Source organism: Drosophila willistoni, assembly GCF_018902025.1.
Source record: "Drosophila willistoni isolate 14030-0811.24 chromosome XR unlocalized genomic scaffold, UCI_dwil_1.1 Seg105, whole genome shotgun sequence".
NCBI classification, from domain to species: Eukaryota; Metazoa; Arthropoda; class Insecta; order Diptera; family Drosophilidae; genus Drosophila; species Drosophila willistoni.
The window spans coordinates 969,095-984,859 of record NW_025814054.1 but is presented as its reverse complement, the minus strand read 5'-3'; the positions used below and the strand labels follow the sequence as shown (position 1 = coordinate 984,859).

General features: G+C 37.3%; 1 protein-coding gene across 2 annotated transcripts in view; it reads left to right on the top strand.

The window, feature by feature from the left end:
- The first annotated feature begins 201 nt into the window (after positions 1-201).
- Positions 202-15,765, top strand: part of LOC6644985 (regulating synaptic membrane exocytosis protein 1) — a 64,715-nt gene continuing 49,151 nt past the window's right edge. For both annotated transcript variants that reach the window (XM_047011712.1, XM_047011710.1), the window contains exon 1: positions 202-355. The gene's annotated coding sequence lies outside the window, so the exon portion shown is untranslated. The remainder of the gene's footprint in view (positions 356-15,765) is intronic.

Sequence of the window (15,765 nt, the reverse complement as noted above, 5' to 3'; positions counted from 1 at the left end):
TATGTGTGTGTGTGTGTGTGTCTTTTTGTGTGCGTTGTAAGAAAAGAACTGCTGGAGCCAAACAAAAGCCAAAAGCAACAGCATCGTACTTGCTTTTTAGAGGATGGAAATCATACACCAAAAAATAATAAACGAAACAAGCAAAATAAATTCATAAAATTTTGTAAATTAAGCGCGCTCGCTACCTGCAAAAATAAAATATTGTAGAAAACAACAGAATTGAACGAAAAATTCTTTTGAAAATAAACAAAAGAAAAGGAACACGCACACAAACAAAGAGTACTTGAAACAAATTCATATTTATTCCTATAGCTTTAAAAGCCAACAAAACAGCAACTAGAAATATTGAAGACAGGTGAGTGAAAGGTTTTTGTGTTTCTTTTTTATTTTTTTGAGGCCTGTCAAAAAATTGTTAGCCGAATACTTGCTAACAAATAGTTTAATTTCCGGTCCTGGCCATCAGAGGCGCACATCCGGTTTCAGTTTTATTTCCGTCTCGACTCGTCGTGTCTCTGTGACCGAGAATATTGTATGTCAAATGTATTTAATATATTGCCATTCAATTCATCATCAAAAACGAAATAGAAATAAGAAAATAAAAACGAAATTAGAGGAAAGTTAAACCAAATCATTGACTATATTGATTTTGTGCGTGTATGTGTGTATGTGAACTTCCTTCCTCTCGACTTCCATCATCAAGTTGTTCCTTCTTGGCTAAAGTTTTTATCATTGGGTTGGCAAAAACTAATACAAAATGTATTAACTGGGCTTAGGCTAGGGACTCACAGAGTGAGGACTTTGTCCTTGGGGGGGATTAGAGGCACACAAAAACAAAAGGCCCAACGCCTTTGGTCCACAGTCTGTTCTTGTGACTACAAAATAAAACAACTTAATGAAGCAAGAAATTGAAAACATTATCAAGGCGATTAATTATTGATGCTTTGATGTTCAGTTGCTGGTTCTCCGGCTGCTGCCATTCTCATGCTTTGTTAGCTAATTAATTTATAATTAAGTTAATCATTTGCCCGCTGGCCACCGCCATAGCATCTACCCAATATCTAAAAATTTCAATTACATTTCGCCTTGAACTTAAACTTAAAGTTCTTAAATTCAACTTCATCTTCTGCACCTGTGCACACACTTCGATTAAGCGTCTCAAACGTGACTGGCTTCCTATATCAATGGCAATCAGTCCCAACCAACCAACAACGCAATTCCTGGGTATGAGGTTTTATTTAAGAACCCATCGAGATCCAGATTCCAGATATTGGTTCAGGTCCAGAAGGTCAGGTCAACTCTCGCTCTCTTTGTCATTAGTCTTAACTGTTCCCTCCTCTCACACCTGTGTCTGTGGCCATGTCTGGCCGAGTCGAAAGTGTTTTTATTATGCCATTTTAATTTAGATCCGTATCAATCAGTAATAAGCGTTTTGTGCACTCAACAATGAGACAAAACAAACATTAGCCATTAAGGTCAAGGGCATTAGCTTTATTATTATTTCCAATGGATATCACTTTTATCGATATTTACTTTGCACTGAGTTTTACTATCCTCGACATTAAAAAATTGTAAATGGAAATTATAATAAAATCACCATTTTGTTTGATTTAGATAACTAGTTGGTGTCGACATTCCAAGTGCCTTTAGTTTGGTACTCAATATCCTTTTTCTTTGCAAAATTCTTTCAAAATATTGAAAACTCTCTTGTGTTTAGGGCTTGAGCACACTTAACTTGACTTAAGCCTAAAAATTGGTTAACACTCAAATCTAATTTATGCTGCCAATATGAAATAATAATAATATAAATTTAATTATGTATACAAATTTTTGATAAACTAAATGATAAATTAATCCAATCGGACGAGTTTAAAAATTGACCTCGATCCTGTTTTTTAATTTATCAAATTCAATTATTAGAAGTCTTTTGCACTATAATTAACGGTTTATTATTTAGGAGAGTTAGTAGGAGAGTTAGCGGATTATATTTTGAAGTCAAGCGATATCTACCATCTAATAAAAAATGATTTGATCAATTGTTTGAGTTCTTACCACATAATTCCTTTAAATGTTCACAGTTAATGTTCACAAAACCCGCAAAAGACTTTAATGATATTGTCAATGATTGTTATTACAAGATGAATAAATGTTATTTGCATATAAATGTATATACATACACATATAAATCCATATATGTGTGTGTGTGTGTGTTATTTTGCTGTCTATTTTTTATGTGTATTTTGCTTTTGACGTTTTAAAAGGAGTAAACAAAGTTGTTTAGTTTTCCTGTTTCTTGTTTTTTTGTGAGGCGGAGATGATATGCAAATCAAGCAGGACATAAACTCATTTCAAATTCCACACAACAACAAGAATAACAACAACTACAAAATCAACAACAATAACAACAAAATGAGAAGAATAGGCAAAGAAAAACCCAACAGCAGGAGAAAAAAAAAACGTAGAAAGAAAACTCATTCGCCTCGTTTGCATAATTTGGCGCCTTATTTTGTTAGCAATTTATATGCGCAGTCGAATGACACACGCATTTTAATTGAAAGCAAATAAAATACACTATAATACATAATATGACAAGCCATAATCCTGACAGCAACAGTTATGCATGCTGACAGCTATGGCACGACCCACGACCCACAACCGACCGACAAGCCGACCGACCGAACAGAGAGATGGGAGCCACAAGGACATGGACATCATCAGACACAGAGACAGAGAAAATGAGAAAGAGTGAGAGAGAGATAGTCCTACTGACTCACTGACTGACTGACAGTTCCACACATTTCTATGGGAATTTAATGGCATTTTAAATAACTGTACAGTTGTGTTTTCTTTCCATCAATGTGTGTGTGCACACCCAACATACTCTCTGCGTGTGTGTGTGTGTCCTGCCTGGCATGTCAAAATATATTCATTAATGTCTCCAAAGTCAAAGTGTTTAAAATGTTATACACGCTTTGGGCATAGCTTTGCCTCATCACAAACACACACACTCCACGGACACACACACCAAATACACCACACACACACACACACACACTGACACAACATACATGCACGCTTTCAGGCTATATAGAACTTAAGCCTTTTGTTGTCTCTTGTTTTACTTTTCTTCTTCCTTCTTTTTTGCCTAACAGGGACATTTGTCTGTTTATGTGGTATTTGAATACTCTTTGGACAAACTGAGGTATATTAACGCCAAACATGATCTTGACCAACTGTAACTCGTTTTGGTCCTTTTTGTCTTGACAGACAAGAACATTCCACTATATCCTGTAATTAATAGCACATAAGTCTATCGATTACACCCTTGCCGTTTTGAGTTAAGTTTTCCAGGATCTTGTATATCGTATTCTACTGCTGCGATTTGTGAATAGATTAAAATTACACAAAGTTGTGTAAAATTTTCCTTGACAATCCAATATTCAAATATCTCTTTGAATAATTTTACAGAGTATAGAAACTCCGTCTTAAGGATATAAAGCCAGGAAATCGGTTTGTTTGCTTGGTGGCTTTCTGTGTATTTGTTGTTATTTTATTTTTCTGGTGGCGTTTTAATCAAAAGCAAAAATTAATTAACTTTACTTTTCAGAGGACTCGCCGCTCTCACTGGCGGCACTTGTTTTTGCTTAGCTTTATTGTTATTGTTGCCATATGTGTCTGTGTGTGTGAGTGTGTGCGTGTATGGGTGTGTTTGTAATAAATAATAACACACACATTTCGAAAAAAATGCTAAATTGCTGCTTCATTTGCACAAATTTTTAATAAACCAGCAACGGCAAAAAAAATGAACAGTGAAAAAACAACGTTTCACTGGACTTGGTGAAGAAAAAATGAGAAAAGGCAGAAAAAAAAACAATTCATATGTATAAATCGGAATATAGTATTCTGCATATATGTATGAATGTATGTTGAAACAAATAACCGCCATAAAGCGCCTGTTGGCCGCAGACGCCAAATATTTATTTTACATTTTTAAATAAAGTCGCGCATTTTTGTTATATTTATTTTTTGGCTTACACAAATTGTTGGCTTGGCTGGCATGTCGAACGCATTCAACAAGAGGGCAAGTGGAATTTAATTAATTTAATTTCTTTGGCATGCCCCATTCACAACGAATGAAGGGGGCGTTAGATGGGCTGGGCTGCGTTTGGGCCTTGGCGCTGGCCCTTTTTCTGTTTATTATTCATGCAAAAATTTGCAAATGCTTCAAAAAAGTGCAGGCTTATGCAAAAATCAAATGGCTCTAAATGAAAGAAGCTGGTGCACACGCACACACACACACACACACACAAACACACAAAAACCCATCCGCAGATACACACACACATGTGATGCTCTGTAGTGCCCAACTTGTCGCTAGCAGTTACCAACTCCAGCTTCTCTATTTACTTTCTGCGGCTCAACGAATTTTCAATTAAAATGTTTACTCACTGCCGCCACTCTTCGCCTTTCCCCCCGCTCCTCACCTCACCATCTCTTTCATGTTGATGTCATTTGCATATGCAAGAAATAGTTGAGAGTAGTAGGGTACGTGTGCGACTGTGTTTACAGAATATTTACTTTCTTTAATTTATCAAATACTTCAAACTTTTTACTCAGGGGCACTAACTAACTCTAACTTATCCTTTGAGAAATTTTACAACGATTTATCTTTAATTTGAATAAGATTTTAACACAATTCTAACTGAGAAGAGATTTCTTTCTTTGCTGATGAATCTTAATGGTACTATATACATGAACAGAATCGATGTTTTTAACGAATTCCGTTCGCTTCTTACAGACTTGAGAAGAACTCTTACAAAAAGAACAGATGCTTGTTGTCATTTTTCATAAAGTAATTCGATTTTAGCCAAGTATTGTTACAACGTAGTTTTCTTTTGGTAAAGGCAAATGCCAATAATGAGTAACGGCTAGCGATATTTCCTCAAAATCAGTAACTTATTCTAATATATTTTCAATTATCGGATTAATTGCGTTGCTTGAAAAAGAAACAATACAATGACAAAGCTAAATAAAATCTGAATAGGTTATTACTTATCCAAACAGATATATTTTTAGTTGGATTGTGATGGGTACATACACAAAAAACACATTCGTGGTCAATTTCACTGTTGGCTTAAAAAATTTTCATGTTATTCATTTTGGTGACCATAATAACTTAATTTCCATATACTTCTGGATAATGGGAGAGAACACAAGAAGAAATCCGCGTCGCATAAAATGTTACAAATTTTACAATTTCCTTATGCCATTTTCTGGATTTTCGGTATAGCCGTCGGCAGTTGGCATTGCCATTACCGTTACGCGGACTAACCTTAATATCCGGCAAATACACACAGGGGATGGAGAGGGGAAGAAAACAGAGTTTGGTGGGGGGGGACGGGGACAGACAAAAGGTAGATAACTAACTAAGGCATCGCTTCGCCTAGCCCTGTTTACATTTTGTTAAACGCGACCCTGACCCGCAACATCCTGCCTAACCAACCAGCCACCTGCCGCACACCTTGATGCCACCAGCCCTCCCGTTATTGTATAATCTGTCAAAGCAGCTGATAATGGTTTATGCTAGCTTCTGGTCCGGGTTGCTCTGTTGGCTAGCAACTCATACTCCTCGTCCTCATCCACCTCTGTCACGTTGGGTAAACAAAATTTGCCGCATTGTTTGCCCGGTTGGACTCACTGAGCGGACTATGTTGGAGTCTCTTGCTGTTTTTTGGGTTTTTGGTCCGTTTAAAATTGACATTTTATGCCCTTTCATAGTTCGAGTGGATTTGTTTTGGACTGGGCTCTGCCTCTGACCCTAGCACTGGCTCAGAGTTTTGGGTTTGTTTCTTTTAATGAAATATTTGAGCTCCAGCTAAGAGTTTTGTTACGACTGCAGCTTTTGCTTTATGCCTTTGATTAATGTAATTGGCGCAAAGCGGGCGGGGGATCCCTCTCCCTATGTGTGTGTTTGTGTGCACTTGAAATGATTAATGCATGTGGTGAACACACAGAGGGACGACCAGTAAGGCCAAAGAGGGAGAAAAAAAACCAAAAAGTGAAAGTAATTTCACTAAATGTAAAAGTTAAACACAAGCCTTCCATGCCAGTTAGAAACAAGGCCAACTTCTGGCTGCCCCTTCCCCTTTTCGTTTGGCCATCAAAGGCAGCTTAGGCACCAGAAAAGAAGGGTTAATGGGGCGAAGGGGACGGTGCTTGTTTGCTTAAAGTTCAAGCAAATTTTCACATTTTTTTTTTTTGTATACCCCCATTCGACCACAGTGCTGACGTTCAACTGATATCCCGACCCCTGATGCTATCCTAGATTCATAGAGGAACAACTAAGCAACAGTTTGGCGAAAAAGTTTTAAGACTAACATTTATCAAACAGGCCACAGACAGGGGCAGAAAAAAACCCAACAACAAAAAAAAAACGAAATAAAAACCAACAAGTTTTACCGAAAAAAAAAAACAAAAAGAAAATAAGGAAAACTATTTGCAGTTTGTTGACAATTAAATTCTCTTTTTAATAGGCAAATCAACAATATGCTATAATTTCAGTAAGATATGATTGATAAAAAAGCGAAGTTTTGTTTCCATAAATATATTATGATTCTTTGCCCATAATCTAAAGCAGATTTTTCAATGTGCATTAACTTTAATTGTTGTAAATTTATACTGGTATAGCCAGTGAGTTAGCCATGCGTTAAATTTGGTGCAATTTTGGATCTTCATTTGGTCCAAATCAACTTGCTTAGGATATATGTTTCCGTATTAACTATCCAAACCCAAAACTCAACTTTATAACATTTATCTAAAGTTTTTGGTTCTCTCTCTCATTGTTTTTTATTGCTGTTGAATGTTACTGCTGTTGCGGTTATGTGTTGTTATTGCTCATGTGTAGAACGCAAATTACAAGCGGCGGTTTTTGGCACACAAACAGACAGACAGACAGACAGACAGAGAGAGACAGAGACACAAACACACACAGAAAGTTGCCAAACAATTGCCGCACCCAGTGAAAGGCATAGGAACCGAGCCAAAAAAAAGGATTGACAGTTATTAAAAATGAAACGAGGCAATTACATTTTTGGTTATTGTTGCTGTTGCCGTTGGTTGCTGGTAGATTTTGCTGTCGGTTCGTTTGGTTACTGACTGCTGGGGCAGGGCGGGCCAGGGTACAAGGCGAGGCATATTTAGCTGGCTTGTTTAACGGCGCTTTTGTAGCCGCCTGTAGCATTTCATTTGCATAAATAGCTTTGTCTTTTTCTCTGTGTGTGTGTGTGTGTGTGTGTGTGTCTGTGTTTGGTCGTGCATATGCTGATTGCCAAGCCTTCGGTTGTCTTATCGCTGTCTTAAAAATTGACAAGCCAAAACAAAACAAGAAAAACGCGGCCAAGTTTTCCAACGCAGCAGAGGCTCTTGCCTTGGCTTGGCTTCGAGCCCATAAATCATATATTTTTGCACATGCTTCTTGTTGTTTCTGTTGCTTTCTTTGTTTGTTTGTATTCCAACAACTCATGGGCAACTCATTTTTCATGGAGCGGCAAATTTTCTGGCGCATTAAGCGCCATTTTTGGCAAATTTTTTTTACCATTTCTTTTTCCCCCTTTCTGCTGTCAAATTGAATTTTATTTTGCGTCAGTGTGTGCGTACATTATATATATTTATATATGTATGTATATCTGTGTGTGTATATATGTGTAAAGTAAATTTTATGTGAAGTCATCTTTGTTTGCTTCGTAGCCCCGAAAATCCCAAGCGTGTGCTTAGCTAGAAGAAGACGCTGGAAAGTAGACTATACTATAGAGTATGAAAGTGAAATATGAAGCGTGGCCAGTTGCCCATATATATCCTAAAACTGCCAATTATGCACATATGGCCAATACCGACTACGATGAGGACGATGAAGGACTTAGACTGTTGCTCTTTAAGTCTTGGCTAACTTACAACTTCCGCAGATAAGGCAGAATGAAAACTTTGCATAATAATGAGCAGTTGATTTCCCTTTTTGCTAAGTGAGTGCGTGTGTGTGAGTGTGTGTATGTGTGTGTGCGCGGTTTCCTTTTACAAGTCTCTTGGCATGTGGGTGTATTGGTGTCTTATGTGTGTCCTTCTCCCTTTTGTGGGCTACCCACAACAAACGAAACAAGACCAAAAATTTACTTGGAAAAACTTTTTGCTCATTTCGCCATCCGTCCTTCCTTCCTTCGTTCTTTGTTGTTCTTTCATTTTGGCGCAAAAATTCTTACATACACCGTGTTTTCTTAGCTGCCGCACTTTGATCAGATTAGGCTGAATAAGAATTCTGTTTTTCCCAAGTTAAGTTATAATATTAAGGAAAAAAATCTATTTGGAATACAAACTTTATAATACTCTTTACTACGTATTAAGTTTTGACTCGATATCAGAGTATCGATATTAAAAGTTTTTATCGACTTACATACATAAGGAGATTGACTATATCCTACCACTCTATACATCCAGTTTAATCAAAGAAATCGAAGATTTGAAAGAGCTCTAACATAAAAGAGCTGTCCTATTTGAGATATGCCAAGCTTAGGGCATCTATTCATCTATTTGATATAGTGGTTTGATCTGCAGTGAATCAAGTTTGCTGATTGCTTAATTTAGTTCCCTTTGAAATTGTAATTGTTGATATGTAAATAATTGCAATTGGGTTGTAAAAATGTTTTTCTTCTCTGGGCTTAAAGAGTAGAACCTGTTCCTTATGTTGATCCTATAAAAGTTCTTTTGTTTGTGCTAACAAAATCAGGAGAAAAAAGATGGTGCAACATGGTGCGAAGGGGTAGAAAAATGTTTGTTTCTCTACACATTTAGAGCTAAAACTTCTGCTATGTTAGTTTTCTTTCTCTTGATGTTTGTTCTAACTATTTTTAGCTGGTCTGTTTACCATGCACTTTGTCTGCTGTCCGAACACAAAAACGAAGAAAACGAAATAAAACAAAATGAAGAGGGACTCTTGCTCGCTTGCCCAGAATGAGAAGCAATTGTGCTGTTTGCTTAGGGCTTGGCTTGGTATACGGTGCAGCCACCACACACACCGCATACTCACACACACATAAACATACACACATCTTCATCTATATAAATGTTAGCCACAGCAGGACACAGCATGAGGACCAAACGCATTTCTCTTGCTCACACAAAACGCACATCAAATTTGCATAATTTTACGCAAAGTAACATTTTGCACAAACAGACCAGAAGAGCCGAACCACCGTCCTCTTCTGACGAGTCTCCCTTTTGCTCCCTTTATCATCTTCCCCTTCCAAAAAACCAGCAACAGGCAGCAGAGTATGTGTGTATGTGTGTGTGTGTCTGTGTGCATGTTAGATGGAGGTGATTTTGGTAGTAGCTGAGTGGAAATGTGTTCTGTCATGGCTGAAAGTTGGGCTCCGCATTAGTTTGGTAGATTTTATGAGCTGTGTTATTACAAAGCATTTGCATTTAACATGTGCGAAACAATGAAATCTGTTTTAAGACCCCAACTCCGGCTTCAGTGTGCCATTTTGATGGAGCCCTCGTTTTAGTTGACAGCCAAGGGCATAGGTTTAAATGCTAATTAAAGATATGTGTTATATACATACGTACATAAATGTATGTGCATGCATGTATGTAGAAGCAAGTGTGTGAATACGTGCTGCCATACGTGGCGTATGCGTAATTATGGCAATTTTTTAAATTGGCTGTCAAAGTAACAGAAAAGTTTCCAGGAAAATATCAAAAAACAAAAACGAAACCCTCTTGAGTTGGGTATAGGCGTAGGTGTGTGTGGGTGTGTGGTTGGGAGCTATGTTAACGCTGACTGACTGCTGCTGTCAACTTATTAAGTCGGTATGTAGAAATACTGTAGACTGACTCGTCGGTCGTCGCATTTGTTGCGTGAATTATTAGCACCGCTAAAAATACTTTCTCATACTTAAAGAAAAACCTAAAGCCAGGCACGCCACGCAGAGATTCAAACGGAATGTGAAGGAATATTTATCAAACGCTAGAAACGCTATGTTTAACTGTTACCATAGCCATTATGATGGCACTTAACTAGTTATGCGACTACACTCAAACTCCCATATTTAGATTTTGAATTACCTTATCAACCTAAATGTGCTTTGCTCCAAGCGGGCTCACAGTAAATTAAGCGCCTTCTTTATATGTATGCGTTATTTATTCCATAGAAAACCCTATTACGATTCGTTAGGGCTAGAATCTAGATTTGGATCAATATCGTTGTTGTGTTTTAAGCGGTTTCCATTGCAATAATCGATCCAACAAGAGATAAAGCAATGTCAAAACGTTTTTCAACAATATCCAACACGTAGAAATTCAATAAATGGAAAATTTGAATTCTTAGTCGAACATATTGTTTTGCTTTAAAAAGATTTCTAGTATAATAAATTTGTAGATTTTATATCTGTCGATTTTTGATACACACATTTAAAATGAATTCTACTATCATTGGATGCAATGAAAAAATCGCACACAGGATGCGTGATTTTTTCTCTTTCAAATTGTGCCAAAGATAGACTCAAGAATATCAGTATATATATAAACATATGTATGTATGTACTCACATAAATGGGTATGTATGAAGGGAGACAAGCAGTGGCAGTCACAAGCACGTTGCCTTGACATTGAGTATGCCACCAAATGTTAATGATGTGGCCTTAACTGCACTTGTTGAGCACATCTTTAAGTGAGACCCGCATTTAGACGCGTCCTCTGTGTATCTCTCTTTCTCTTTCAGTTTATATGTATGCGTGTGCACTTTGAACGCCTTGCTAGCCTAAGCCGCAGCAAATCTCTATTGATTATTGCGTTTATGTGTTTGAGTTGGCAGCAGCAGCATAAAAGACGAAATCAAAAGCTCACACTCATATGCTACTAAGGAGTAGGAATGGAAGCGGGATGCTTTCTCTAAGGCATAGCAGCAGCTGTCTTTGATAGCAGGTAAATCAATATTTTCCAATATAAACGCATGAACAGCCATATTTTCCTTTCTTTTTTCCCTTGCTCGCTTTTTCTTTGTGTGTATGTGTGTCAGGATCCTTGTGTAGGGCAAATCCTTTGCCAAACAAAAGACACAAACGCGAATCGAAAGCAAATTTCTTTCGTTCTTACCGTTTTCACATTTACATTTATTTAGCTTAAACATTGCTGTACTTTTTGCTGGGGGAAAATGTACATATTACGTATACGTCGCGTATGAAATAAAATAAAATGAAATGAAATCTTCTTTACTTTTGCAAATGCAATAAAAATGTTTTTCTAGTCATAGTCAAAAGGTAAACTTGAATGAAATATGTAAAAAGTCACGTTTTCTGGCTAAATGTTTCTATGAGTATTTTAACAGAATTTCACTCTGCAAAAACAAAAAAGGATCCCTTTTAGGCATTAAAAAGGCTTCTTGGAATGGGTATCAAATGCTTCAACCAGTATTTTTTGCTTTTAGTTGAGTTTAATCCGCTCATTAGGCAACAGCTGCAGCAAGTGACAGCTTTAAGTGATATTTATATAAATGTTTTGTCATTTGTGCTGTTGCTGCTATGAAAAAGGGATAACGCGAGCTGCCTTTAGACTATAAATTGTGTGTTTTAATGACCAGGAATTAGGAGTAGCTATCTTTGAGTTTTGTCTGTAAATGTAAAGTTTTGCTGCAATATCTTATTTGTTGTTTACAAATTTACACACACGAGATGCATTCTGTTGGTGGTGACCCGCATAAGTATGCTATATATTGTGTTTTGAATCTACAGCCCTCGTAATATTTATTTATTTGCAAACACACACATACGCCCACATACAAAATGGAATGACGAAGAGGTAGGAAAAAGCACAGAGGGAAAGAAAACAACGATGAAGAGAGAGAGAGAGAGAGAGCGACACTCAGGGAGAGAAAGCAAGGGGGAGTGTCACAAAGGAGAATCTGCTGTTACGCCTTAAGTAAACATTATTAAAATTGCCAACGCCCGTTGCCAGAGCAATAGCAATCCTAAAATAACCAAGAAGGACCCAAAGTCTTGTGGCAATGGGAAATTGTCATTTTCATATATGAGAAAAAGCGACCCCACGCACACACCAGCATTCATACACACACACATACAATGAAAAAATATCAGGCACCCAAGGTTACTATTATTATTACTGAGCTTAAGTGGACACAGACACAGAGAGACAGAGACACAAAGATTTAGAGAGAGTGAAAGAGAGAGTCATAGTCACATATATTCAACTTGTTGCGCCAGTGTAGTTCGCGCTGATTATCCGTTTCTCTTTCTGTCTCTCTCTCTCTCTCTCTGTCTCTCCCTCGCTCTTCTCACACTTCTATGAGGTTTATTAGAAAACTGTCAGCAACTCTCGGCTTGCCTCCGACGCACACTTGACATTTATTTATGCAAAAATGTGAAATCATTTGTGAAACTTGCCTTTCAACACACATACACACTAACTCACACGCACACACCACACCAACAAAGCAACAACAGGAGGAGCACAAAAAAAGGGATACCAAAAAGGAATCTACGCCTCGTTGAATGTGGGATAAAAAACACTGAGCACTGACCGTGCCATAAAAAAAGGTTCATGAATCAAGGTTTTTTCTCTCTCACTTTTCATTTTTCTGTCTTTTTTTGTTCGGTTGTTTTTTTTTGTTTTGAGCTAGCAGCAGAACAATCTCACTTGAAGCGTGCGAAAGTGACGAGTCTTTCTGGGTGCACTAGGTGCTTAAAAGGTGTCCTTGCAGCTGCCACTGAGAAAAAGAGAGAGCATGTGCTAATAACTTATGATTAGATTAAAAACTTTGCCACCACCGTAGGTTAAGCTTTTCATATCAGCTTCCACCATTTTTGGTTTTTTAATCAATTTGATGCCCCACAAGAGCATTTAATTTGACGTTGGTTAGTTAGCTTAGCCAATTACATAGAGAGGAGGAAAGTAATATATTACTTCAGAGTAGTTTGGTATCCAACGATACAAGATTCAGAAATACATATGGAATATTTTTTTGGATTTCAATTGAAAATGATTAGCAAAATATAATAAAAGTTGCTTTCATGTTGCTAGAAGAATAATCGAGTTGTTTTACTGAAGCAATTGACGCCCAGCGACAACATTTTTCCAGAAACTTGAACTCCCAAAACAAATTTTTATTTTATTAATCCTTTTAATAAAGAAGGCAGTAACGTTTTAACATAGATGTAAACCGACAAGATAGTCCCAGATATAAAGATAGAGTGGGATAACCCGTTCCGTCTTTTCTTTTTTAAATTTATTATTTTCTTTATAGTTTTATTTCTATTTCAATTTGTTCGTTTACTCAAGTAAGGTAACTCAAGTCTCAATCTAAGTTATCCAGCTAGCGTTAGATTCCGGATTTCTCACGGCCATTTGGAATTCGGGTAAAAGCAGACGTTCAAATTTTTTCCAATACAATTTTCATTAAAAGCATGCATGGAGAGATAAGCCTATAAAATTATTGTTGATTATTTTTTAGTTAGTGATTAGTTTAAATTGCTTCAAGAGGATTAGCTGAGTTTCAGATGGATTCATTATGGATGCGTTCTTTGAATTCGCTAGGCAAGAATAGACAAAATATAAACTAAGAAGACTACTATTTAACTTAACTTATTATGATTAATTTGATAATTTTATATTTTTTACTGTATATCTTTCCAATTTAATTTCTAAAAGCACTCTTTATTTATTATAAATAAGGCAAAGTCAATGAGCTTTGCACTAAATTTTAACTTACCCATGACATATGGTCAGTGACATATGGTTGTTTAAATCATCAAAAATATTGCGTTTAATTTTAATCAATAATATAATGATGGAAAAGGCAACAAAAAAATAAAGTTGCCTAAAGACTTCTTGTCGACTTTTGTATATTCTTTGTCAAAACAATTCATTTTGAATGAGGAAATCTTTGCTTATGACTAAATAAACAGGCATAAATAAGTATCTATCTATATCTAACATGTATGTCTACATACATATGTGTATAGCTGTTTTGTAATGAGTTTTCAAAGGGGACACGTGTGTCCGGAGCTCTTCCGTTAGCAGGAAACAAAATTCAAGCTCATTAGACAAAGAAGAAGTCAGGAGCAGCAGAAGCATAAAGGAGCCAAAATCAAATGGTTCTCGCTGGTTATTGCTCTATTAACAGGAAAGTACTCTTTTAGTCATATTCTACCCTCACTCGTTGCCTTACTCTATCTAGCTTGGTGACTATATAGTATAGTATATATTTATGCATGTTTGTACGTATATGGTATGTGTATATATGAGTGATATAGTCATTTTAGTCTGAGCAGGTTCTCAGGTCTTAAGCCTCAACCCGAAATGCTTGGACGCATATCGGGCGCAAATATCTTTGGCACACTTCACTGAGCTTAGACAAACAACAACCGAGCAACGACGACAACGACAACGACGAAGAAAAAGAAGACAACAACAACAACAATAATGAATAGCAATAGCTATGGAGGTATAGCTTTATTGTTGATTGAACAAAAACAACTTATGCAGACCCAGAGGTGGCAGAGGAGCCACTTGGGCTACGTGTCCTGCCCTGGCCTGGTGTGGTCCAAGTTCTCCTACTGATGGTGGGCTCCCAAAGCACGTACACGTACAGGAAGTCTGGATGCCTGCCTCCCGTCTGTCGCTCGATGTCTCTCTGTCTGTCCCTTTGTCTGTCTGTCAGCCAAATTTGAATGAATTTGCCTGAGCTGTGCTGTGCTTCATAATAATTTTGCATACTCTTTAGAAAGTTCTCTACTCGTGTGCTTGAGTGACTTTGATGCTGTCGAAAATGGACTTGGACTTGAATATGATGAAACTTCAGACTCAGGCGCAAAAACTTCGCTTCGCGTTCTTCGCCTGTTCTTTGTGTAATTTATGCTCTTGTTTTCGGTACAGTCAAGGACAACGATGAAGACAAGGACGACGACAACGAGGACGGGCAGGGCCCTTTGTAAGCACTGGCATTGACAACTTCCGCCAACAACTATCAAGCCTAGCCCCAGCTGTTGGGCATTTTCTAATTTACTAATTTAAATAAACTTTCAACAACAAAAACCCCAACCCAGAAACTTTTGTGCGGACCACTTAGAATATAATGAGTATGTCCTGTGCCAAAAATTATGCCAACACTATCATTAGTTGGCTTGAGCACAATACAAAATAAGCCAGCCAGTCAGCTAGTCAGTCAGTCAGTCAGTCAGTCAGTCCCCCCGTCCCCTGTTATTGTAGACTTTTGAAGGCGTCGCTAGAGAGCGTTCGTTCCATTGTCAAGTTATATGGCCCCAAGGGGGACTGCTGCCAAACCACAGCCACAGCCCAGTTGACCAACTTTGATAATTACGAGAGCGAGCAGCAGCAGCGGCAACCAAAAAGTTGGCAAAGTCAGCTGAATTTATTATCGAAATATATATTTTTCCGTTGAGTGGATGTGGAATTTGACTTGAGTTGCACTTTGTTGTGGGGCTTAGTACGTACTTAGTATGTAATATGGGTAGGACAACCAACCAATGGGAATTGAGGTGATAAATGTTTGATAAGTATTTGCCAGATTAATTCTATTCGTTAAGTCAATTTTTATGGTCACAAATCGGTTGAAATGCCAATAAGAACGTAAACATAAAGAAAATATCAATTTAATTGTCTAGTTAATAAACAAGCTAAGCAAATCAGAACAACAAAATCCAAGGCTAAAAAGTTCTTCTATCATTTGAAACGTACAGAACAAGT